General features: G+C 44.7%; 1 long non-coding RNA gene across 5 annotated transcripts in view; it reads right to left on the bottom strand.

Annotated features, from left to right (window-relative positions):
- The window catches only part of LOC140471861 (uncharacterized), a 56,774-nt gene that overhangs the window by 13,595 nt on the left and 16,185 nt on the right, over positions 1-26,994 (bottom strand). For 3 of the 5 annotated variants that reach the window (XR_011957229.1, XR_011957226.1, XR_011957227.1), the window contains one exon: positions 14,805-25,268. The exons of the other annotated variants lie outside the window; for them this stretch is intronic. This is a non-coding gene — a long non-coding RNA (uncharacterized lncRNA). Of the gene's footprint in view, positions 1-14,804; positions 25,269-26,994 lie in introns of those variants that run through there. 5 annotated transcript variants of the gene reach the window in all.

The following is a 26,994-nucleotide window of genomic DNA, read 5'->3' as shown; positions in this document are numbered from 1 at the left end:
GCTCAGAAACACAGGGGAATAGCTGCAGTACAGGGAGGGTAACCAGACTGGCAATTTTACAAGTGAAGCAGTAAAGGACATATTGCCAAGGAACGTAGGCAGAGAGAGGGAGATAGATATTCACATTGTGTGTGTGCATGTGTTCACCTAGGCACATGAATATTCTTTGATGCTGTGTTTGGGAACCAGCAGAGCATAATATTAATACAGGAGCATCTATATCAATAACCAATATGGATTTGCCCCATATCACCTCAATTGCTAAAATGAGAGCAGTCGGAGAGGGAATCGAGGAAGCTGGATGAAATAAACCTCTCCCGACGCAGATCACGGATGTGGCAAAATATATTCAGATATGGGAGTGGGAAACTGAGGAAGGGACCATTCTGGGAGTTGCCAGTTTAGAACAGTTAGGACCAACTATAGATGTAGAGACACAAACTGTAATATGGGAACAACCTGAACAGGCCTGGGACAGGAAGCAAAGGAAAGGCGACATCTGCAGAGTAGTTACCTTGCAGGGAGACTGGAACAGTCAGGGAATCTGGGGAGTTATAGCTGGGACCCAAACAGCAGTGTGGATAACTTAAACAGGAATGTGGGTTATTACCTGTAGATACTGTAAAGATCGAGGGCCCTCTCACACCCCACACAAACAGGATCTCATTAAAGCTGAGGAGGCAGTAATTGTGACAGTAACAGATTGACAGAAGCAGGGAATAGTCAGACGGACAGTATCCCAGACTAACTCACAGAAGCCGGACAGCTCATCCCACCTCACTATTTAGTATACCTCACTCAGTAAATCCGCCACTAAAGAGTTTCCTACATGAGCGAACCACACCACTGTATTTAATGGACTGAAATCGCAACAGTATATAGTCTCAGCCCTTGATATTGTGAATGGGTTCTGGTTCATACCTGTGGACCTGGAATCCCAGAATAAGCTGGTGTTTACTGGCTGAGGAAAACAGTACACCTGGATCCAGTTACCTCAGGGATCCCACAATATTCCACTATATCCCATGGCTGATGGAGTTAGTCACATTGATCTTACCAACACGTCATTACCTCAGTTGGTGAGAAAGAATATATCCAGATATTAAACAGAATATAGGGTCAGGTCAGGCAGGCTGGGCTTAAAATTAACCCACAGAGAGTGGGAAGGTAGGGAGAGATGTACCTGGGACATCACATCAGGGAGATCAAATCAGGAAGGGAGAGGGGACAATCCCAGCGGAACGACAGACCATGATTTTAAAACTATCCACCCCCACAGCGTGAAGGGGGTAAGGCAAACATTAGGATTGTTTAATTACTGTGGGAATTTTGTGGAGAATTCTCCAGAATTGGCAGAATCATCACAAACCCTGACAGAAGCACGGACATGAGCCAGGGGTCAGGGAGTCAACATCTACACACACAGTCAGCATGCCTTTGGTATTGTTCATGACCATGTGCTGGCCTGTGCTCAGTGAGGGTACATCACCCTGTCTGGGGGCCACATAGAGCACGAAGCACAGGTCAGAGAGTTTGTGGGAGCAGTTAACTATCCCAGTGAAGCAGCAATAATGAAGATTAGAGCTCACAGGGAAGTAGAAACCTCACACCAACGGGGCAGTAAGTATGTGGGGAATGCGAGTGAAATACTGACTGAAACAGGGCAGACATTTGGGGAAGTGGCAGTGGCAGTAACTGCAGAAGTGAGTAAAGAAAGTTTAAAGACCTTCGCAGATACAGCCCCACAACAGGAGAATGAGGAATGGGAAAAGGGTGGGGCAGTAATAGGACACGTCAGAGTCTGGATGATCCAGCAGTGCCACTACACTGCATAAGACAAACATTATTAAAAACATATCATGGGCTGGCCCATATTGGGGAGGATAAAATGCAATATCAGATGATCCACTACAATCCTTGCCTGGAACAGGGAGAAATACAGCAAGGTTTTGTCGAAGGTGTGTAGTCTGTTCACAGTGTGAGCCAGGGAAAGCAATCAGGATAAAATGGAGGCAGCAGCAGGGACCCAGGGGCCCATGGGAACAAGTACAGATGGGTTTTACACACACACCCATCCCAATCCCAGGGAAGGAGGTCTTGCTGGGTTTTAATAAATAGGTTTACTCAGTGGGTGGAATCATTCCCCTGCAGATTCTGACCAAGGGACACATGTTACAGGGAACATAGCTAAAGAGCTATGTGCCCTGTTTGATACTGAACAGAAATCCCATCACCATACCACCCCCAGAGCTCTGGGACAGTCGAAGGAATGACGCAGACACTTAAAGCTCGTCTGACTAAGGCTATCTCAGAGACAGTACAGCGATGGGTTAGAGTACTCCCCACCAGCCTAATGAAACTGAGGACAAGCCCAGAAAAGGGGATGGGGCTGTCCCCCTTTGACTTAATAACTGGATGGATGATGCAGATGGCACAGGGTATAGTAGTGGGAGAACCGGAGATGTGTGGTAGTGGGAGGGCTGGAGATGTGCAATGATAAGGTTAGGGTTAAACCATTTGTGAAAGAGCGAATAAAGCAGCTGCATGAGCTGAGAGAATCAGACTGTGAAAGGGAACGCGGAAATATCAGAGCTGACATTCCAAACCCTGGAGTTCAGGTCAGGGGGAATATATTACTGGAACGTATGAAGTAAACACATCAAAATGCTGGACTTATCTGGGGGAGCCAGAGAGGGACCTCTCCCAGCATGTATTAGTAAGGAGCTCTGAATAAACGTTGGTCGTGCTGTTCAACACAGAACCCAAGGCTCCTCTTTGATATTTCTCCCAGCAATAGTTGTGCAGGGGTATGTTGCTGGCTGGAGGCCTATGGCTAGTGCTGTTCCACAAGGATCAGAACTGGGACATCTGTTGTTTGTAATGTATATAAATGAAAAGTTTGAAAATGTAAATGATTTAATTAGCATGATTCGGAGATGCCGGTGTTGGACTGGGGTTTAATTCGCAAGTTTGGAGATGGCGCAAACTGTTGAAGTTGTGAATTGTGAAGAATGATGTCAAAGGATACAGCAAGAAAAAGATGAGTTGGAAAGTTTTGTGGAGAAATTGCAGATATATTTTAATTCAGACAAGTGTGAGGTGATGTGTTTTGGAAGACACAAAGCAAGAGGAATGTAGACAATAAACGGAAGGGCCCTGAGCAGCCCTGATATACAGAGGGATCTTCAGATGCAAGCTGAAAAATCCCTGAAAGTGGTGAAGGTGGTGAATGGCAGGCTTGCTTTCTTCTGTCAGGGGAGTGAATATAAAACTATAATCAGGCCACCTTTGGGGGATTGTGTGCCGTTTTGATCACCACATTATAGGTAAAATGTGAAGGCATTTGGGAAGGTGGAAGCAAGTTTTCCAGGAGGTTTCCTGGATTGGGAGAGGTTGGAAAATCTTGGATTGTTGTCTTTGGAAAGTCAATGGCTGTGGGGTGACACAACTGGCACAGACAGAGTTTGTAAACCATGGTTTACTACAGAAATTGCATCCCTTGTTAAGAAGAAGAAAGAGGCTTATGTGTTGATGAGGCAAAATGGTACAGATGAAGCAATAGAGATTACAGATCAGCTAGGAAGGATTTAAGGAGAGAGTTAAGGAAAGCAAAGGGAGGACACAAGCAGTCTTCAGCAAATAGAACAAAGGATAACCCTGAAATTTCCAATAGGTATGTGAAGAATAAAAGGATGTTTAGGGTAGGAATAGGGCTAATCAAAGACAGAAGTGGGAAGTTTTTATGCTTTTTATGTATTGTTATTTTTATGGGCGGCACGGTGGCACAGTGGTTCGCACTGTTGCCTCACAGCACCAGAGACCCGGGTTCAATTCCCCCCTCAGGCGACTGACTGTGTGGAGTTTGCACATTCTCCCCGTGTCTGCGTGGGTTTCCTACAGGTGCTCCGGTTTCCTCCCACAGTCCAAAAATGTGCAGGTTAGGTGAATTGGCTCTGCTAAATTGCCCGTCGTGGTCGGTGAAGGGGTGAAATGTAGGGGAATGAGTCTGGGTGAGTTGCACTTCAGCGGGGTCGGTGTGGGCTTGTTGGGACGAAGGGCCTGTTTCCACACTGTAAGCAATCTAATCTCAAAGTTGAGTGTGGACACTGCAGAGATCAGAAAAGTGCTAAATGAACATTTCTCATTGGTGCTTACACAGGAAAAGGAGAATATTGTAGAGGACAAAAATGAGGTACGCGATACTAGACTAGAAAGGATTGAGGTTAGTTATGCACAGGTGCTATCAATTCTAGAAGGAGTGAAAGTAGACAAGTCCCCAGGCCGGATGGGGTTTATCTGTGGATTCTCTGCAAAGCTAGGGAAGAGATAGCAGAGCCTTTGGCTTTGGTATTTGAGTCATCATTGTCAATGGGTTTTCGTACCCGAGGACAGGAGGATTGCAAGTGTTGTGTCCTTGTTCAAGAAGGGCAGCAGAGATGACCCAGGTAATTATAGACCAGTGAGCCTTACTTCCATTGTAGGAAATGTTTTGGGAAGGATTATAAGAGATAACAGTTATAATCATCTAACAAGCAACAATTTGATTTCAGATAGTCAACATAGTTTTGTCAAGGGTAGGTCATGTCTCACAAACCTCGTTGAGTTTTTTGAGAAGGTGACCAAGCATTTAGATGAGACTAGGACAGTTGACGTGGTATACATGGACTTCAGTAAAGCTTTTGATAAGGTTCCACATGGTAGGTTGTTAGAGAAAATGCACAGGTATGGAGTTGAGGGTGATTTAGCAGTTTGGATTAGAAACTGTCTTTCTGAAAGAAGGCAGCGAGTGGTGGTTGATGGAAAATATTCAGTCTGGAGCCCAGTTACTTGTGGTGTTCCACAAGGATCTGTTTTGGGACCACTGCTGTTTGTCATTTTTATAAATGACTTAGACGCAGGCATAGGTGGATGGATTAGTAAATTTGCAGACGACACTAAAGTCTGTGAAGTAGTAGACAGTTTGGAAGAATGTTACAGGTTGCGGGGGATTTAGATAAACTGCAGAATTGGGCTGAGAGGTGCAAGTGGAGTTCAATGCAGCTAAATGTGAGGTGATGCACTTTGGGAGGAATAACAGGAAGGCAGAGTACTGGGTCATTGGAAAAATTCTTGGTAGTGTGGGTGTGCAGAGGGATCTTGGTGTCCATGTACATAGATCCCTGAAAGTTGCCACCTAGATTGATAGTACTGTTAAGGCGGCATACGGCGTGTTAGGTTTCATTGGGAGAGGGATTGAGTTCTGGAACCACAATATCATGCTGCAACTATACAAAATGCTGGTGCGGCCACAGTTTTAATATTGTGTACAGTTCTGGTCGCCCCATTACAAAAAGGATGTGGAAGCATTGGAAAAGGTGCAGAGGAGATTTATCAGGATGGTACCTGGTGTGGAGGGAATGTCTTAAGAGGAAAGGCTGAGAGACATGGATCTGTTCTCATTGGAAAGAAGGCGGCTAACGGGGGATTTGGTAGAGACATGCAAGATGATCAGAGGATTAGATATGGTAGACAGTGAAAGTCTTTTTCTTAGGATGATGACGACAGCTTGTATGAGAGGGCATAACTACAAATTGAGGGGTGATAGATTTAAGTCAGAGACAAATTCTTTACACAAAGAGAATAGTAAGTGTGTGGAATGCCCTACCTGCTAAGGTAGTCAACTCAACCACATTAGGGAGATTTAAACAATCCTCAGATAAGCTCATGGATGATTTTAGGATAGTGTAGGGGGACGAGTTGAGAAAATTCCACAGGTCGGCGCAACATTGAGGGCCGAAGGGACTGTTCTGCACTGTATTGTTCTATGTTCTATGTTGTATAATCTGAATCTTTTTCCAAGGTAGAAATGACAAATTCTAGAGGCCATAGATTTCAGGGGACAGGGGGAAATTTAAAGAAAATAAAAACCGGGAGAACAGCAGATGCTGTAAATCAGAAACAAAAACAGAAGTGTCTGGAAATGCTCAACAAGTCTGGAAGCATCTGTAAAGAGAAATCAGAGGTCACATTTCTGAAGAAGGACCCGAAACATTAACGGATTTTTATTTTCACAGATGCTGCAAGACCTGCTGAGCATTTCCAACAACATGTGAAAGTTTAAAGGGAGTTATATCAGGCAAGTCTCGTATGCAAAAGGTGATAGATGACTGGAAATGTACTTTCCTGGGAGGTGGTAAATGCAGAAACAATCACAATGCTTAAGAGGCATTTGGGCAGGCACATAAGCGGACAGGGGTTGGCAGGGATATGGATCATGTCCAGGCCGGTGGAATTAGTTTTGAATGGCATCATGGTCTGCACAGACATAATGAGCTAATTATTCAGATGCTGTACTTTTCTGTTTTCCAGGGGGTACTGTGCATGGAGCGAGAGGTAATATTTTTTTCTAACACACAGTGAGTTGATACATTTTGAGAGAAGCAATGTAGAAAGGAAATATATATTTGGATAGCACAGACACGAAGAGTAGAGACTGAGGGAAGCGGGGGAATGTGTACAATTCTTTAAATGAGAGAAAACATAATCAGAGTGTTTTGATCAAAATATATGGGAACCTGGGTTTCATTAATAAAGGGAATGAGAACAAATTCATGGAAACAATTTCATTGACTGATTAGGTCACAATCAATCATTGTATCCAATTCAGGTCAACAAATTCCTGCTCAGGAAGGATCTGAGTGATCTTCAGAGTGTGCAGTACAGACTTACTGGTGTGGTGCACTGATGAAGAAAATGCAGTCACTGGATTGATTTGGAAAAAAGATTGTTATTTTCTTTGAAGAAATCAAGTTGAATATATCTTGATAGATTAAAATGGATAAGATTATAACACACCTAGATAGAGCAGACAATAAAATAAATTGCACTCAATAGGTGATGGCTCAAAATTTAAGATCAAATATAACGTTTTGAGAAAGTGGAAGATTGCAATGTTCCGCTGCCTGTATTGGCTGGAAATATGCAGAACGTGCTGCCTATTATGGTGTTGAAAGTGGAGATGATCAAAGATTAACAAATACGATTATATCAGATCTGAGGGAAATAAACTTTCAGGGTTTTGAGGACAGTTGGAGAATGAGAATAAGGGATTCTGCTGCAGAGAACCAGCTTGAATTTGATGGGCCCCTTTCTGTGCCATAACACTTTTTTTTTGTACTTGCTTACCTTGTTCTGATTATTTGTCTTCAGGGGTTAAATTATCATTAAGGTAAATTTGCTCTGTGTTCATGGTCAGACCAATACAGGTTGTCCCTCCACAGCAGGAGATAATGTTTACTGCTTTATAATTGGTTCTGGGGGAGTCCCCAGGTAGGGTAGCCAGAACCGAAAATCTGCTCCAGGGTGTTTTAACCAGGATTGTGAATATCTTGGAACATCTCTGAACATATAGTGGGCGGCACGGTGGCACAGTGGTTAGCACTGCTGCCCCACAGCGCCAGAGACCCGGGTTCAATTCCCACCTCAGGCGACTGACTGTGTGGAGTTTGCACGTTCTCCCCGTGTCTGCATGGGTTTCCTCCGGGTGCTCCAGTTTCCTCCCACACTCCAAAGATGTGCAGGTCAGGTGAATTGGCCATGCTAAATTGCCCGTAGTGTTAGGTAAGGTGTAGATGTAGGGGTATGGGTGGGTTGCGCTTCGGCGGGGCGGTGTGCACTTGTTGGGCCGAAGGGCCTGTTTCCACACTATAAGTAATCTATTCTATTCTATTCTACAATCTAATCTATTCTAATCTATTCACACCAACACCTGAAATACTTTCCGACTGACTGACTAAATGAAATATGTTCCTTCCACAACATGTTGCTGGCTGGAGTTCTATGGTCAGTGTTGTTCCACAAGGATCAGAATTGGAACATCAATTGTCTGCAACATACATCAATGCTTAGCATGGAAATGTAAACGATTTGATTAGCAGGTTTATAGATGGAAGAAATTGATGAAGTTGTGAATCGTGAAGAATGTTGTCAAAGGATACAGCAAGAAAGAGATCGGTTGGAAAACCTGTACGGAGATAGATTTTAATCCAGACAAGTGTGAGGTGATGTATTTTGTGAGGCTCATTGCAAGAGGAATGTATTCACTAAACTGAAGGGCTCTCAGCAGCATTGATGTACACAGGGATCTCCAGGGGCAAGTTCACAGCTCCCTGAAAGTGGTGAAGGAGGTGGATGGCATACTTGCCTTCTTGTGTCAGGGACTGAATATAAAACTGTCATTAGGCAACCTTTGGAGTATTGTGTGCTGTTTTGATCACCACATAAAAAGGAGGATGTTGAGGCTTTGGACAGCGTGAAAACAGGTTTACCAGGATGTTGCCTGGATTGGGAGAGGTTGGAAAGACTTGGATTTTTGCGTTGGGAAAGTCAGTGGCTATGGGTGATCCGAAAGGCTCAGACAGAGTGAATCATCTGAATCTTTTCCCAAGGTGAAAACGGCAAATTCTACAGGCCAGAGTTTTAAGGGGAGTGGGGGCAAGTTTAAAGGAAATGAAAACTGAACCAACTGCAGATGCTGTAAACCAGAAACAAAAACATTTTTCTGGAAAAGTTCAGCAGGTCTAGCAGCTTCTATGAAGATAAATTAAAGTCAACGTTTCTGAGGAGGGGTGACCAGACCCGAAATATTAACTGATTTTTCTTCACAGATGCTGCATGATCTGCTGAGCATTTCCAACAACAGCTGAGCAAGCTTAAAGGGAGTTGTGTCAGACAAGTTTCTTATGCAGAAGCTGGTAAGTGACAAGAATGTACTTTCCTGAGAGATGGGAAAAGCAGAAACAATCAGAATATTTAAGAGGCATTTGGACAGACAGATAAGCAGGCATGGATTTGCAGGGATATGGACAGGCAGATGGAATTAGTTTGGAATGGCATAATGGACCGCACAGACACGGTGGGCCAATTATTCCGGTGCTGTCCTGTTCTGTTTTCTAGCGGGTAGAATGTGTGGAGCGAGAGATAATATTTTGAGTGGAATATGTCTCTTCTTTAGAACACACAGTAAGTTGATACATTTTGAGAGAAGCAATGTAGAAAGGGAATATATATTTGAATGGCACAGACACAGAGAGCAGGACAGCAGGAATGGGGGACAATGTGTACCAATCCTTAAAGGAGAGAAAACATTATGTATTTTGGGTAAAACAAATGGGATGCTGGGCTTCATTAATGGAGGAATGATAACAAACTCACGGAAAAGATTCTGACCCTTGACAAAGCTTGAGTTAGGTCACAGTCAATCATTGCATTCAATTCTGGTCAACAGATTCCTGGTCAGAATAAGGAAGTTAAAATACCATAGAGGGACCAGTTCCATACCTTTTGCTTCTCTTTCAGGACACCGTGGGGTCTCAAGGGTTAAACATTACCTTGCAAAAGGCCTTATTTGATCAACTGAAGGCCTGTACTCTTAGAATAGATTAGATTAGATTACTTACAGTGTGGAAACAGGCCCTCCGGCCCAACAAGTCCACACCGCCCCGCCGAAGCGTAACCCACCCATACCCCTACATCTACATCTACATCTACATCTACATGTACCCCTTACCTAACACTATGGGCAATTTAGCATGGCCAATTCACCTGGCCTGCACATCTTTGGACTGTGGGAGGAAACCGGAGCACCCGGAGGAAACCCACGCAGACACGGGGAGAACGTGCAAACTCCACACAGTCAGTCGCCTGAGGCGGGAAATGAACCCGGGTCTCCAGCGCTGCGAGGCAGCAGTGCTAACCACTGTGCCACCGTGCCGCCCACTAATACAGACAGAACACCACAGAATGGTGGAGGCTGACAGTATCTCAAAATAGAACCTCTTGCAGCCAGACATGTGGATTGCCCCATAATCCCAGACAGAGGAATTTGCCCTTTCCAGACGAGACTGGTAGCCCTGGGCACAACTCTGTTAAACTGCCTCCCACTCCCATTGTCTTACCTCCCCTCCATATTAGCATAGGTAAGTGATTCCCTTATTTACTGAAGGAAGACCCATTCTGCCTTAATCTCCTCCCATCAACACATAATCATGAACAATACGATCATCAGTTTCTGTAATCCATCACACGTTATCACAGGACATCGCCATTCATCAAGTTTTGTAAGGTCATAATTACCTACTTTAAACTATGTAATGACAATCGTCCATGTGACTGATATGCCTTTGTCTAATTCCTATTAAATATACTGTCTCTGTGGGTAAGGCAGAGATTTGTGAAGAAGAGTGTCTACAAGTAGACACGACACTCAGCTACTTTAGAGACATTTTGAAACTCTCGCCGGCTGTCCAATAATAAAGTTACTGCTGTTGTGCAGAAAACTTGCATCGTCTGGATTTGTGGAACAAAATAGGCATCAACAATGAAGGATATGAGTGATCTTCAGAGTGTGGAGTACAGACTTACTGGAGTGGCTCACTGATGAAGAAAATGCAGTCACTGGATTGATTTGAAAAAATTGCGATTTTCTTTGAAGTGAAAAAGTTGGATATATTTTTGATAAAGCTGTATAAGATTATAACAGACCTAGATACAACAGACAAAAATATCTGCATTCGATAGGTGATGACACAAGAGTTAAGGTCAGATGTAAGGTTTTGAGACAGTGGGAGATGAGCAAGTGTTTCTGCTGACTGTATTGGCTGGAAATATGCAGAACATGTTGCCTATTATGGTGGTGCAAGTAGAGAAGATCAATGATTGATAAAAACAATTAGATCAGTTCTGAGGGAAATAAACTTGCAGAGTTTGGGGTACATATGGGGAATGAGAATATGGGATTCTGCTACAGAGAGCCAGCTTGGATTTGATGGGCCTCTTTCTGTGCTATAATGCATTTTATTTGGACTTACTTAACTTGTTCTGGTCACCGATTAAATTGTCATTTAGGTAAATCTGCTCAGTGTTCCTACTCAGACCAATACAGGCTGTCCCTCCACAGCAGGAGATAATGTTTACTGCTTTATACTGGGTCTTTGGGGGGGGGGGGGGGGGGTGGTGGTGGGGGTCATCTAACGGTGTGTGTGACCGTCTGTCAGCATTTATCTGAAATGGCACAACCCCAGTGCAGCCACACTAGGGACAGACCCTGGAAATGTGGGGAATGCCAGAAGGGAATTCTTTACCCATCCCACCTGGAAACTGGCCAAACCAGTCAGACTGGGGAGAAGCTGTTCACCTGCTCTGTGTGTGTGGGGGAAGGGATTCACTCAGGCATCCTAACCTGCTGAGACACCAGTCAATTTACTGATATCCACAGTTGAAGGATTTTTTTCTCTTTTTCACGCCAAGTAATGAACAATGGTTTTGGCAGCTCATAAAGTTGTGCACATTGAGATCTTAGCTTTGGAAATGTTAACATTGTTGAACATGTACAGATTCACACTGGGTACAGATTTTTATTTTCCTTTATTCATTTTTTTTTATTTCAAAAATATACTTTATTCATAAAAAGATTTGATGGTCTGTACATTGGATCATGCCATACATATGTCCATATTTACAAACACAGATTCGACTTTATCCTTGTCCTTTACAATCCTGTGGATTTTTCAATCTTGTACATATATTTGGCTGAGGCATCAGCAGAGCCCAAAAAAAAAACCATCTGTATGGGCCCCCTGTTCTTCTTTAGGCAGGCCGATCTTACACGGTGGTCTTTCCCCACCGCGCCTTGGCGGCAGCTGCCCCAAGCTTCAGCGCGTCCCTCAACACGTAGTCTTGGACCTTGGAATGTGCCAGTCTGCAACACTCGGTCGGGGTCAACTCCTTCAGCTGGAAGATCAACAGGTTTCGGACCGCCCAGAGAGCGTCCTTCACCGAGTTGATGATCCTCCAGGCGCAGTTAATGTTCGTCTCGGTGTGAGTCCCGGGGAACAGGCCGTAGAGCACGGAGTCCCGCGTCACGGCGCTGCTCGGGACGAACCTCGACAAGCACCACTGCATTCCTCTCCAGACTTCCTCTGCATAGGCACATTCCAGAAGGAGGTGTGTGACAGTCTCGTCCCCCCCGCAGCCACTTCGAGGGCAGCGTGCGGTGCGGCAGAGAGTCCGGGCGTGCATAAAGGATCTCACAGGCAGAGCCCTTCTCACCACCAGCCAAGCCACTTTTTTTTATTCATTCACAGGATGAGGGTGTCGCTGGACCGGCAGCATTTACTGCCCATCCCTAATTGTCCAGAGGGCAGGTAAGAGTCAACCACATTACTGTGAGTCAGAGGTCACAATGTTGGCCAGACCAGGTAAGGATGGCAGCTTCCTTCCTGAAAGGGCATTACTGAACCAGATGGGTTTTTCTGACAATCGATTAATGGTCATCATTAGACTCTAATTTCACAAGTTTTTTTTATGGAATTCAAATTCCCCCATCTGCTGCAATAGGCTTTGAACCCAGGTCTCCAGAACACTATCTGGGGTTTTAGATTAACTGTCTCACGACAATACCATGAGACCAATACTTCCCCACATCGCTGTCCATCTGCACAGAGTGAACAGTGATTTTCTGGTTCATCAGAACTGGGTAATCACATATATGTTTGCTCAATGATTGCAGGAGTTGGATGTTGATTGGCTATTGACATCCATCTCTGAACCATGTATTCTGGGGTTTGTTTCTGGGGATGATTGGAAGCATCATCAGTCTTCTTATCTTTTGGGGATAAAAATAGTTTCAATTAGCTTTCTGCTAAATGCATGGCAATCAATTCTATCTCACAACTCTCAGGCGGATTAGTTTCTTTTGAAGGGCTCTCCATCTCCCCAACCTCCTTCATCCTCACCTCCAACAATAAAATAATCTCACAGTCTCTTTGTGACTATGAATGAGACAATCTGATCAGCTGCTTCTTCCACAACTCCTATGTCAAGTTGGATCTTAAACTCCCCTTGCTGCAGTTGTGGTCCTGCATCATTGTACAGTGTTTCTTGTATTTCATGTCTTGGCCTATCAGGGTTCATGATACTGCATGTATTATATGGGGCCAACAGTGTAAGAGCTTAGCTCATTCCTTCCAAGAACTGCAGTAGAATTGTACTCCAACAAATCTGATTTAATCAGGGCCCCGCATATTCCCCAACTTGCCTCTTACCATCAAACCAGAGTATCAGTCCTCATTCAACTGAGAGAATTCAGGAAGGCATGTCGGTAAAAGCAGCATGAATACCTAAAAATGAGGTGTTAACCTGATGAAGTTCCCAAAGAGGACTACTTGTGTGCCTAACAGCATAAGCAGCAAGTGATAGACAGAGTGAAGCAATCCGGGAAACAACAGAACAGATCTAAGATTTGCAGTCCAACCAATTCCAGTTGTGAATGAAGTCAGAGCACAGCTGGAGTTCTGAGGACAGTTCTCTTCAAGATATTAATCAACAAGAATGTCAGACTGGATTAATTATCATAAAACTCAAGTCCGTTTGATATTCATATATTTACAATCAGTGTTCAATTCACCAAATGTAGCTGAAGGTAAAGATAATCTTCAAGTAATTGTCACAGTGGAGACATCTGAATACTTGGTCAGCAACTTAAAGCCTGTTGTGTTTAGATAGTAATAATTTTAAAGAGATTTTAAAAAGTAACGTGACTTGAGTATAATGGAAGAAGGTGACTGGTGGGTGGCTGATAATGTTGTTTTAATCTGAAGTTAATTTAGGATTAGTTAACAAATAAACACATGGTAGGGAATCCCAGCCCCATGGAGTGCACATCCAGTTCCAAGTGGGAAAACCAGGACACGTCTTGTGTGAGCGACAACCACAAGAACACGGAGGTGACATGGGAAATATCAGCAACACTCATTTGACTGCAGTTAATGTACTGCACACACTTCTGATCCCCTTATTCCAGGGTTACTGTGATCACACCAGAGAGGATACAGAGGAAATTGATCAGAATGTTTCTACAATTGGAGAATTTCTGCTCTGAGGAAAGGTTGGATAGGCTGGGGATGATTTCCGAGGAGGATGACTTGAGATTTAATTGAAGTGATAAAATGCGGAGGAATCCAGATCGAGTGGATAGGAAGGAGCTATTCATTAACTGAGAGGTCAGAAACTGGAAGATTTAGATTGAAACAAATTCCCAGAAAGAAGGGGAGGGAAGAATTCATTTCACTCGGAGATGGTGGGGAGCAGGAACTCATTGATGGGGTGGCAGAGGCAGTAACCAGCATTACATTAGAATAAAAGGTCATGGATATAACTGAGATGCTGGAACATGCAGGGCCGTGGATTAAAGTCTGCAGAATGGGATCATTGTGATTTATTTAACATTTCTCCAGAATATTAAACTCAAGTCCAATTTGAGAATTTATGAACATCATCCGACCTGAATTCCAAATGTCAGAATAAATTTATCAGAAAGTTACAGCACAGATCAAGGCCACTTGGCCTATCCTGCATGTGTTGGCTGTAATAGAATGACCCAGGCTTTACAGCGTTCTGTACTCACCAATGAGAGCAACAATTTCAGACTGCATACTCTGCCCTCTATGTTGTTATAATCTGCTTTTTCAATGTATTTCTTTGACAGCTGCTCACCTTGTTTCCTGGTTTCTTTCCAAGCCCTAACTCCGTTCCCCATGGCCTTGAGGGACTACCATTTCTGTAATTTAGTCTCTCCTGTCTTCTCCCGTGTGAAAGACTGTCTTTTTGTCTTTGTCTCCCTCCCACCTTGCTCACAACTTGTTTCAGTTCTGATGGTTCCCAGACCTCTGTGACTTCACTGCGCCCCCTGGGTCAGTGGCACGAGTTTTGAATTCTCTTCCTCATGAGATAATCGGAAATTTTTCTGGCTGCAGTTTCCCCTAGATTTTATTTTGAAAAAAAAGAGGATTTGCGTCAGAGTCAAGTATTTCTGAGCCTTCATCCACAATCCTGAGCAATCCTTAGACATAATATGTGACCCTCCCACAGATGTGCAGGTTTGATGGATTGGCCGTGCTAACATGGCCAGTAGTGTGTAGGTTAGGTGGGTTGAGTTAGCCATGCTAAATGTGGGGTTATGGAGGTAGGGTAGGACAGCAAGTCATTGCAGACTCGATGGACCAAATAGTCTCTTTGTGCGCCTAAGGGATTCTGTAATTCTAACTAGTTGTGATTGTTGTCACATTTTCCTAAGTCCAGGTTCATTCAACTCAGGTACACATGCTGCCTTTTGTGTTTCTGTGGGTGCTCACTCAATCCTTTCCTTCAGTTTTACATCAATTTCATACTGTATGTGAGGGTGGGAATGAATGTGTAAATATAAATACTCCAACCTAAACCCCTCACAAGTCAGGAACTGTTTCTGGTACTAGTATCACGCACAACAGGAAAATAAAGGTTCAGTCACAAATCTGACAGAAACACAGAGGTTATAATCACCAGGAAAGACTTAACAGTTTAAAACTCTTTTCTTATGAAAAGAGGAGGCTGAGAGACAACCTGGGACAAGTAGGAAGCTTTGTGTCTGTGTTTTCAGAGATTTGAGGTTGAAATCATTGGGTTGGAAGCATGTTTCATTGCCCCGGGTCATCAAAGGTGCTATCTAAATGTGCTATCTAAATGTGCATCTTTCTTTCTGCCTATCTGTCTGAGTCAACAATCAGATGAATATGTCATTGTCTGAGTGTTTTCCCAAATCCCTGATTGAATCTGCCTCCCCCCACAATCTCAGGTGCCAGCTGCCTCTAGTCCACCCACATGGGCATGTTGAAGAGCATGACAGGAGAATGGATTGAAACAGAGAGTTCAATGCCAGAATTAAATAGGAAGAAGGAAATAAACGGGAATTTTGGATCCCACGGGATACAGACTCCAGGATTAGTCCTTGTGGGCATTCCCACAGTAACACGAGACAGCACTCCATGATGAGAGTGAAATCAGAATGGCAGTGGAGGGAGCCACTGAACATGAGCAGGTTTCGTTCAAACACAGGAGGTTTGTTCAGTCAGTAACAGTGTGTTAGACATGGAGGTGAAGTGAGCAGTGAGGGGAAATGTTACCACAAGCTGCAGATGGATAACTTTCATTGGAACAGGAGGCGGCTATTCAGCCCTTCAACCCTGCTCTGCCATTCAATAGATCATGGCTGATTTGTGGCTTAAGTTGCAATGTTCAAAACTCTCCAAACTCATCAATAAACTCCTCTGCAACAGACAAGATCAATATTCAAACACGAAACATCTGCAAATGCTGGGAAATCAGGAACAAAAACAGAAATTGCTGGAAAAAGTCAGCAGATCTGGCGGCATCTGTGGAAAGTGAAACTTTGGGTCCAGTGACCGGTCAGGTGACAACCTGCAGCTGACCATTCTGCCTTTTCTGTAACACTCTCTGGGACAGGTTCTGGTGCGAGGGGAATGAGACTGTCAATAACAACGGAGAAAACAGGAGGACGTGCTCAATCAGAATAAAACACATTTTGGTCTTTCACTTTTAATTCAACTGCAAACATTATTCATTATCATTTCGGAAATAAGATAATAGGCCAGAAATCATCTCTTCATGTCATTGGGTCTGAGAAACTGTTAATTCTGACCTGATCCAGCCTACATGTGAATCTAGACACTGAATAACATGGTTGAATCTGAACCATCTCCTGGGCAGTTAAAATGGATGACAAATGATGCCGTGATCCCATGAACAAACAAAACAAACCCAATCGCTGTGGTTACTTGTGAACTCACTGGTGTTATTAGAATAGGACGAATGGGAAGGTTTATGGGGTAAAGGGAGAAGAATGGCATTCAGTGAGGTGATCCTTTGGAGAGCTGATGAGCCAATCAGCCTCCTTTTGCACAGTAACAATCCAGTGAATATTTCATTCTGAGCCCTCTAAGGAAATACAGAGCAGGGTTTGTAAAGAAGTCAGATTGAATGAGTGTCTCTGTGAGCACAGTGGTTAGCACTGTTGCCTCACAGCTCCAGAGACCCGGGTTCAATTCCTGCCTCAGGCGACTGTCTGTGTGGAGTTTGCACGTTCTCCCCGTGTCTGCGTGGGTTTCCTCCGGGTGCTCCGGTTTCCTCCCACAGTCCAAAGATGTGCAGGTCAGGTGAATAGGCTATGCTGAATTGCCCGTAGTGTTAGGTAAGGGGTAGATGTAGATGTAGATGTAGATGTAGGGGTATGGGTGGGTTACGCTTCGGCGGGGCGGTGTGGACTTGTTGGGCCGAAGGGCCTGTTTCCACACTGTAAGTAATCTAATAATCTAAAAACAAGTGAGACACAGGTACAGAGAGGTTTTGGGATGGATTAAATTATATTTTAAACATTTGCATAGTCATCAACTTTACAGCAGTTAAAACTGGGAGTGTAATTAGAGCAGCAAATAAATCTTATACATTTATGCAGCTAAAGGGGATGCTGGGTAAAGATACCGTAGTTAGTGCTTATTTTATTTCAGACACACCAGCCAGAGAGCACATCCTTCCTGTATCTATCCTCTTGAAGAGCTCTTGAAGATTTTTGTTCCGTTGAAGTGTTTCATGTTTAGATACTCCAGAGAAGACAGCTTCAAGCTCCTCAATCTCTCCTGCCAGGGAAATGCTGCTGTTAGAATTCAATTCACTGGTGCATGTTACTGGCTGCTTCATGGACTGGAACTGGAACTGACAATTGAGACTGAAAGGTTACTGTATAAAATATCTTCAATGGTATTGCCAGAAGTGAGTGGTTTTTGGAAAATGACCTTGGCTTACAGGCATTGAGTGTCAGAGCACTTCCTGTTGTGGGGCATCCTGTTTAGACTCAATCTATTGATAACTATTAGAACTGACTTGCACTGGCTCCGTCAAAGTGGTCAGAGCATTATGGCTGTCATCGAAGCTGGTAACAAACTTCTCATGGGTTAAAAATCGTAAATGATAGAGTAGGTACGAGGTCTGATGGCACTGTTGGAGTATTGATGTTGTTGTTAATCACATTAACTCGGCTGGAGTTGACTGAATTTATATTGTCTCTTTCTGAATCTCAGGATGTCTCTCTGGGCAAGAAGTCTCCAATAAACAGCAATGTGACAATGCACAGGGATCATCTGTTTTGATTTAGATTGGGTTTATAGCACTGCTGCTTCACAGCACCAGGTACAAAGTTGGAGTCCAGCCTTGGTCAACAGTCTGTGTGGAGTTCCCACATTCTCCCAGGATAGTGTGGGCCCCTCCAGGTGCTCTGGTTTCCTCCCACAGTTCAAAGATTTGTAGGTTAGGTGGATCAGTTGTGTGAAATTGTTCACAGTGTCCATGATTGTGCAGACTCAGTGGATCAGTCATGGGAAATGCAGTGTTACAAGGATGGAGTGCTCCAGGTGGGATGCTCTTTGGATGGTTGGTGGGGTTTGATGGGCCAATTCTCTCCTGCCACACTGTTGGGATTCTATTCTATGATTGAGGATAAAGCAGGGTGTCCTTGGAGAATGCATACAAATTGCCAAAGAACAAGGAGATTAGAAAAACTTTAAAGATCAACAGAAAGCGAGATGGGATTGGGGGAGAAAAGTGATGAGTAGCTATCCCCAGGGCCAGAATAGCAGTTTACACTGCTAGAGGGGAACCTATTGTGTGGGAACATCCGGCCTCTGTAATTGTTGAAGCACTTAACTGTTATCATAGAGATAATCCTGATCAAGTTAAAAATCACAGCACACTCCAAAAGCTTGTACTTCCAAATAAACCTGTTGGATTATACCCTGGTGTTGTGGGGTTTTTAACTTTGTCCATCCCACCCCCACCACCGGCTCCTCCACATCAGAATCCTGACAGACAGCCCCACTGAAACTGAAGCACCTGTCAGATACTTGAGGGAGTCACAGGGGTGTGGGGGAGGGGTGTGTGGTTTAACCACAAAGTGCTGAACTGAACTCGACTTTCTAACTGCCGTTGCCATGGAGATAATACTGAGAGACAGTCTCTATTCTGTATGATGTGGGAGCTGGCTGATCCCATTGTGAATGGCAGTGACCACATCTGCAGCAAGTGTTGGCTGCTGGAAGAACTCCGGCTCAGAGTTGATGATCTGGAATCTGAGCTTCAAACACTGCGGCACATCCGGGATGGGGAAGAGTTACCTGGACGCTTTGTTTCAGGAGGCAGTCACACCTGGGAGATTAAGTAATTCACATTCAGCTCGTGATCAGGCTCATCAGAGTGTGACTGTAAGTGAGGCAGGTAGGGGGAACCTGAGTTCAGGAGTGCAGGAGCCTCAGCCCTTGACCTTCTCCAACAGGTACAAAATTCTTGCTCCCTGTTCGGATGAGCCAACTGACCAAAGCATCATGGTGCAGAAGGCCATTCAAGAGGGGGGAGTTAATAGACAAGTAGTGGTTATAGGGGATTCTATAATTAGGGGGACAGATAGGATCCTTTGCAAGCCAAATCAGGAGTCTCGCATGGTGTGTTGCCTGCCCTGTCCCCGACCGGCTTGAAAGGATATTGCAGCGGGAGGGGGAGGATCCAGTTGTTGTGGTCCACGTTGGTACTAACAACATAGGCAAGACTAGGGTGGAGGACCTGTTTGGGGATTACGAGGCACTAGGCAGGAAATTGAAGCGCAGGTCCTCAAGGGTCATAATCTCCGGATTACTGCCCGAGCCACGTGCCAATTGGCATAGGGACAAGAAAATTAGGCAAGTACACACGTGGCTAAGGGATTGGTGTGGGAAAGAGGGATTCCACTTCATGGGGCATTGGCATCAGTTTTGGAACAGTGGGGATCTGTACCGTTGGGACGGTGTCCACCTGAACCGATCAGGTACCAACGTTCTAGCGAAGAGGATAAATAGGGTGGTCAGTAGGACTTTAAACTTCTGAGTTGGGGGGAGGAGGGAAAGGAAAGTGAAAGCAACAGGGAGTATGGCGTTAAATGGAAAGACAAGCAGCAGGATAGCATGTGTCCAGGCGGATTTAAAATTGAGGCAGACTGGGAATGCAGAAAAAAGCAAGGATAACTTAGGACATCATATGACTTCCAATATCTCTAATGATCAGAAAGTTAGCATTAAGGCGCTTTACCCGAATGCGCGTAGCATTCATAACAAAGCAAATGAACTAATGGCACAGATCATAGTGAATGATTATGATGTGGTAGGCATCACAGAGACTTGGTTACAGGGGGGTCAGGACTGGCAGTTAAACCTCCAAGGATTTTCAACTTATCAAAAAGACAGGGAGGTCGGCAGAGGGGGTGGTAGTTGCCTTGTTAGTTAAGAACAATATTAAATCTATGGCACTGAATGACATAGCGTCAGATGATGTGGAGTCTGTGTGGGTGGAATTGAGGAACCACAAAGGCAAAAAAACCATAATTGGAGTTGTGTACAGACCTCCTAACAGTGGTCAGGAGCAGGCACGCAACATGTACCGGGAAATAGAGAAGGCATGTCAGAAAGGCAAGGTCACAGTGATCATGGGAGACTTCAATATGCAGGTGGACTGGGTAAATAATGTTGCCAGTGGATCCAAAGAAAGGGAATTAATGGAATGCTTACAGGATGGCTTTTTGGAACAGCTTGTCATGGAGCCCACAAGGGAGCAGGCTATTCTGGACCTAGTGCTTTGCAATGAACCAGACTTTATAAAAGATCATAAAGTAAGGGAACCCTGAGGAAGCAGCGATCATAATATGGTAGAGTTCAGTCTGGAGTTTGAAAGAAAGAAGGCAAAATTGGATGTAATGGTGTTACAGTTAAATAAAGGTAATTATGAGGGCATGAGAGAGGAACTGACAAAAATAGACTGGAAGCAGAGGCTTGCGGGGAAGTCAGTAGAGCAAAAATGGCAGGAGTTTGTGGGTATAATTAAGGACACTGTACAGAGGTTCATCACCAAGAAAAGAAAGATTATCCAGGGAGGGATGAGACAGCCATGGCTGACAAAGGAAGTCAGGAAATGTATTAAAGAAAAAGAGAGATCCTATAAAGTGGCCAAGAGCAGTGGGAAATCAGAAGATTGGGAAGGCTACAAAAACAAACAGAGGATAACAAAGAGCGTAATAAGAAATGAGAGGATCAAATATGAAGGTAGGCTAGCCAGTAATATTAGAAACGACAGTAAAAGTTTCTTTCAATACATAAGAAACAAACGACAGACAAAAGTAGACATTGGGCTACTTCAAACTGATGCTGGAAGCCTAGTGATGGAGATAAGGAAATAGCAGGAGAACGTAACAAGTACTTTGCGTCAGTTTTCACAGTGGAAGACAGGAGTAAAATCCCAACAATTAAAGGGAGTCAGGAGGCGGAGTTGAGTAGGTTGTCATTACAAAAGAGATAGTGCTAGAAAAGCTAAAAAGTCTTAAAATTGATAAATCTCCTGGCCCCGATGGGATACATCCTAGAGTTCTGAGAGAGGTGGCTGAGGAAATAGCGGAGGCATTGGTTGAGATCTTTCAAGAGTCACTGGAGTCACGGAAAGTCCCGGATGATTGGAAGATCGCGGTTGTAACCCCATTGTTCAAGAAAGGATCAAGAAAAAAGATGGAAAATTATAGGCCAATTAGCCTAACCTCGGTTGTTGGTAAAATTCTAGAATCCATCATTAAGGATGAGGTTTCTAAATTCTTAGAAGAGCAGAGTCTGATTAAAACAAGTCAACATGGATTTACTAAGGGGAGGTCATGCCTGACAAACCTGTTGGTATTCTTTGAAGAGGTGACAAGCAGGTTAGACCAGGGAAACCCAGTGGATGTGGTCTATCTAGACTTCCAAAAGGCCTTTGATCAGGTGCCACACGGGAGGCTGCTGAGCAAGGTGAGGGCCCATGGTGTTCGAGGTGAGCGACTGGGATGGATTGAGGATTGGCTGTCTGACAGAAGGCAGAGAGTTGGGATAAAAGGTTCTTTTTCAGAATGGCAGCCGGTGACGAGCGGTGTCCCGCAGGGTTCAGTGTTGGGGCCACAGCTGTTTGCATTATATATTAATGATCTGGATGAAGGGACTGGGGGCATTCTAGCGAAGTTTGCCGATGATACGAAGATAGGTGGACAGGCAGGTAGTACTGAGGAAGTGGGGAGGCTGCAAAAGGATCGAGACAGTTTGGGAGAGTGGTCCAGGAAATGGCTGATGGAATTCAACGTGAACAAATGCGAGATCTTGCACTTTGGCAAAAAGAATAAAAGCACAGACTACTTTCTAAACGGTGAGAAAATTCGTAAAGCCAAAGTACAAAGGGATCTGGGAGTGCTAGTCGAGGATTCTCTAAAGGTCAACATGCAGGTTGAGTCCGTGATTAAGAAAGCGAATGCAATGTTGTCACTTATCTCAAGACGGTTGGAATATAAAAGCACCGTTGTGCTACTGAGACTTTATAAAGCTCTGGTTAGGCCCCATTTGGAGTACTGTGTCCAGTTTTGGTCCCCACACCTCAGGAAGGACAAACTGGCACTGGAACGTGTCCAGCAGAGATTCACACGGATGATCCCTGGAGTGGTAGGTCTAACATATGAGGAACGGCTGAGGATCTTGGGATTGTATTCATTGGTGTTTAGAAGATTAATGGGAGACTTAATAGAGACGTACAAAATAATACATGGCTTGGAAAGGGTGGATGCTAGGAAATTGTTTCCGTTAGGTGAGGAGACTAGGACCCGTGGACACAGCCTTAGAATTAGAGGGGGTAACTTCAGAACAGAAATGTGGAGACATTTCTTCAGCTTCAGAGTGGTGGGCCTGTGGAATTCATTGCCACAGAGTGCAGTGGAGGCTGGGACGCTAAATGTCTTCAAGGCCGAGATTGATCGATTCTTGTTGTCTTGGGGAATTAAGGGCTACGGGTAGAATGCGGGTAAGTGGAGTTGAAGTGCCCAGCAGCCATGATTGAATGGCGGAGTGGACTCGATGGGCCGAATGGCCTTACTTCCACTCCTATGTCTTATGGTCTCAGTACTTTTGCAGTCACACTGAGATTTGAAATATTCACCCACGGACAGAATACACACCTTTCCTTCCAGATGAAAAGGCCAATGATATTCAGATCGGCACGGATCAAGTAACTATCAGATCTGAACATGAAGTTCCATTTGAATTTCTCATCCGCAAATCCACCCTTTCAGTACCATACAACAGAGCACACAAGTTACCACTGTTAATACAGGATGGAAATTCATAAGACAATTGTAGTATTAAACTGTAGTTTCCTTGTTCCCCCAAAGCTTTAAACCTCAGTCTCACAATTTCTCTCTTCTGTGAACTGAAATCCAAACCAATCCCCCCACTCCTTTCCTCCATACCCAGTTCTCACACTCTCTCTTCGAATTCAGTTTCCTAGCTCCTGATGAGAACCATCCTGCATACACTGCTTCCTGCACACTCTGGCCAAGACCCATCTGACTAAAATGAGCCAAATTAGAATTCTAATTGCAGGCCCATCCTTGTCCCTTTCCATAACAACCCTGAATCTTCACAAAAGAGTTCTGATAACTCTCTGCAAAACACTGCACCACTGACAGTCTGATCACATGTCAGGGTAGCAAGAGAAGGGTCATTCCTCTGGGTCCTGCTCCCAGAGGGATGAAGCTGCTAATGATAGATTAATCCCTCACACCCACAGCCTCCTTCCCAGGCACTGACCTATACTGCACATAGTCCCATAATTGGCCAGCACTGCACCCATGTACTTGTCTCCCCTCCTACAGCACGTGCTCCAGATCGTACAGGAGTCTGGGTGATTGACAGCAGCTGCTGCCCAATACATCAGAATCCCTACAGTATGGAAACAGGCCCTTCGGCCAAACAAGACCATACCGACCCTGCAAATAGTAACTTACACAGACCCATTCCCCCTAACTAATGTAACTAATACTATGGGCAATTTAGCATGGCCAATTCACCTGCCCTGCACATCTTCGGATTGTGGGAGGAAACCCGCTCAGACATGGGGAGAATGCACAAACTGCACACAGACAGTCGCCCATGGCCGGAATTGAACCCGGGTACCTGGTGCTGTGAGGCAGCAGTGCTAACCACTGAGCCGTCTCTGTCGACGGGAGGGGGCGGGGCGGGAGGACTGGGTGAATGGGATTGTGAACAGTGAATGAATGTGGTGAACACTGGGGGATGGACAGGTCAGTGAGGGACAGGATCAGTGCAGCAGCAGGAGGGGATCCTGGACAAACTGAGCAATGGGAGAGTCTGACAGGAGAGAAACTACAGGAAGGTTCTGTTTGGAGGCTCAGGCAGGGACAGCTGGGAGACAGTATGGCCTGGCGGCTTGGACAGGTTTTCCAATCAGCCTCTTCAAAGATGCTGTTACTCAACTCTGAGCCTGATCCTCCTAGTCCAGAGGTAAGGACACTTACACGATTTCCTGGTGGGCAAGGGATACAGAGACTGCCTTTCAAAAGGAATTAATCTGTGTTGGTGACATTAACAAGACTCAATACAGACTCACTGACAAAATGCTGGTGTACTTGAACTTCATCCAGAATATTAACACCTTTAACTGGGCAACGCAGACCCCAATGTACAGAGTTAAATCCTGGATACTAATAACAGCTTTGTGCATGGGTAATCATATCTCATGAATTTGACTCAGTTTTTTTGAAGAAGTAACAAAGAGGATTGCTGAGTCAGAGCATGGACATGATCTACATGGACTTCAGTAACGTGTTTGACAAGGTTCCTCATGGGAGACTGGTCAGCAAGGTTAGATCGCATGGAGTACAGAACTGGCTCGAAGGTAGAAGGCAGAGGGGGCTTTTCAGGCTGGAGGCCTGTGACCACTGGAGTCTCACAAGGATCGGTGCTGGATCCACTACTTTTCGTCATTTATATCCATGATTTCGATGTGAACATAAGAGGTATTGTAAGTAAGTTTGCAGATGACACCAAAATGGGAGGTGTAGCATACAGGGAAAAAGATTACCTCAGAGTACAAGAGGATCTGGATCAGATGGGTGAATGGGCTGAGGAATTCAGTTTAGAAAAATGCGAGCTGCTGCATTTTGGAAAAGCAAACTTTAGCAGGACTTATACAGCTCCTGGAGAGTGCTGCTAAACAAAGAGTTCTTGGAGTGCAGGCTCTTGGAGTTCCTTGACAGGAGAGTAGCAAGTAGATAGGATAGTGAAGTCCACAGTTGGTCTGCTTGTCTTTACTGGTCAGACCATTGAGTATAGGGGTTGGGAGATCATATTGCAGCTGTACAGGACATTGCAAAAGTTGCTGAATCAATATTCCATAAAAATATGTTCTCCTTCCGATCAGATGGATATTCTTAAACTTTAAATAGATCAGAAAAGAATTGTAACATGTTGCCAGGGTTGGATAGGCTGTTTTCCCTGGAGCGTCAGAGGCTGAGTGGTGACCTGAAAGAGATTTTTAAAATCAGGCTGGGCATGGAGAGGGTAAATAGACAAGATATTTGCCCTGCAGTGGGGGAGTACAGAACTAGGGGACTGGGAGGGAGGATAGGCAGATCGAGAGGGGTGGGACTGAAATGGGTGAAGAAAGAGAGGGGGGGCAGAGAGGGGTGGCACAGAGATGGGTGGGGACAGAAAGTGGGATTAGAGAGGAGGGGAACAGACAGGGGGAACTGGGAGGCGGGGCGACTGACAGGTGGAACAGACCCAGGGGGGTGGGGCGGGGGGGGGGAGGGGGGGGGGAGGGGAGGGAAGCAGACAGAGCGGGTGGAGATGGGGGGAACAGAGGGGGAAGATGGAGAGTTATTTTATAGATCTAAAACTCAACCCTGTTCCTGTTTTCTCCTCCTCACCTTAATTCCCTCTGAAGGGCTCAGAACAACTGCATAGTTCTTGGAAAGTAGAGTTTCAGGGAGATCAGGTGCTGAATGTGGCATTTGGGGCACGAACATTGAATGGAAGGTGTTGATTCGATTCGACTCCACTGTCTGTGTGGTGTTTGCACATTCTCCCTGTGTGTCTGCGTGGGCTTCCTCTGGGTGCTCTTAATTTCCTCCCACAAATCCAAAGACATGCAGGTTAGCTGGATTAGCTTTGGGTAATGGTAGGTTACAGAGTTAGGGTGGAATGCTGTTCCGATGGTTGGTATGGATTCATGGGCCGAAAGGCCTGCTTCCACACTGTAGGGATTCTGTCACTGAGTATAGGGGTTAGGAGGGCACGTTGTGGCTGAGTAGGGCATTGGTGAGGCCAGTTTTAGAATACAGTATTCAATTGTGCTCTCCCTGATTTCAGAAAGATTTTACGAGAAAAGGACTCAACCTCTTAATGACAAGTTCCTGGGAAGTGTTGACAGACAAACAGACCGTGCAGTGCGGGTTGATAGTTCCTTGAAAGTGTGGTTGAAGGTAGACAGGTCGGTGAAGGTGGTGTGCAGTATGCTCGCTGTTATTGGGCAGTGCATTGAGGATAGGAGTTGGGAGATCATGTTTCGGTTGTACAGTCTATTGGCTCGGCCACTTTTGGAATCCCCAGCCTGCTTTCAATTCCAGTCTCCCTGCTATAGGAAAGATGTTGGGAAACTTGCAAGAGTTCAGAAAGGTTTTATTAGGGTGTTGCCAGTATTGGAACATTTGAACCATAGGGAGAGGCTGAATAGGCTGAGGCTATTTCCCTGCAGCACTGGACACTTTAGGTGGCTTTATCGAACTTTATAACATTATGAGGAGCAATGATAGGGTGACTAGTCATGGTTTCTTTTTTTCCCCCCCAGAGTAGGGGAGTCCAAACAAATGTGAATCTTTTTTCCAAGGTGGAAATGACAAATTCTAGAAGAGAGATGGCAAGTTTAAAGGATATGAAAACCAAACCAACTGAAGATGCTGTAAACCAGGAAGAGAAACAGAAGTTTCAGGAAAAGCTCAGCAGGTCTAGCAGCATCTGTGAAAAGAAATTAGAGTTAACGTATCTGAGGAAGGGTGACCAGACCCGAAACTTTGACTGATTTTTCTTCACAGATGTTGCATGACCTGCTGAGCATTTCCAACAACATCTGTGCAAGTTTAAAGGGAGTTGTTTGGCGTATATACCTGAGAGGAACTTTATAAAGTGCGAGTGAGACCACATCTGGAGTAATGTCAGAAGTTTTGGCCCCTTTATTTAAGGAAATACA

Source organism: Chiloscyllium punctatum, unplaced genomic scaffold (assembly GCF_047496795.1).
Source record: "Chiloscyllium punctatum isolate Juve2018m unplaced genomic scaffold, sChiPun1.3 scaffold_173, whole genome shotgun sequence".
Taxonomy (NCBI): Eukaryota; Metazoa; Chordata; class Chondrichthyes; order Orectolobiformes; family Hemiscylliidae; genus Chiloscyllium; species Chiloscyllium punctatum.
This window is presented reverse-complemented; position numbering and strand designations above follow the sequence as displayed.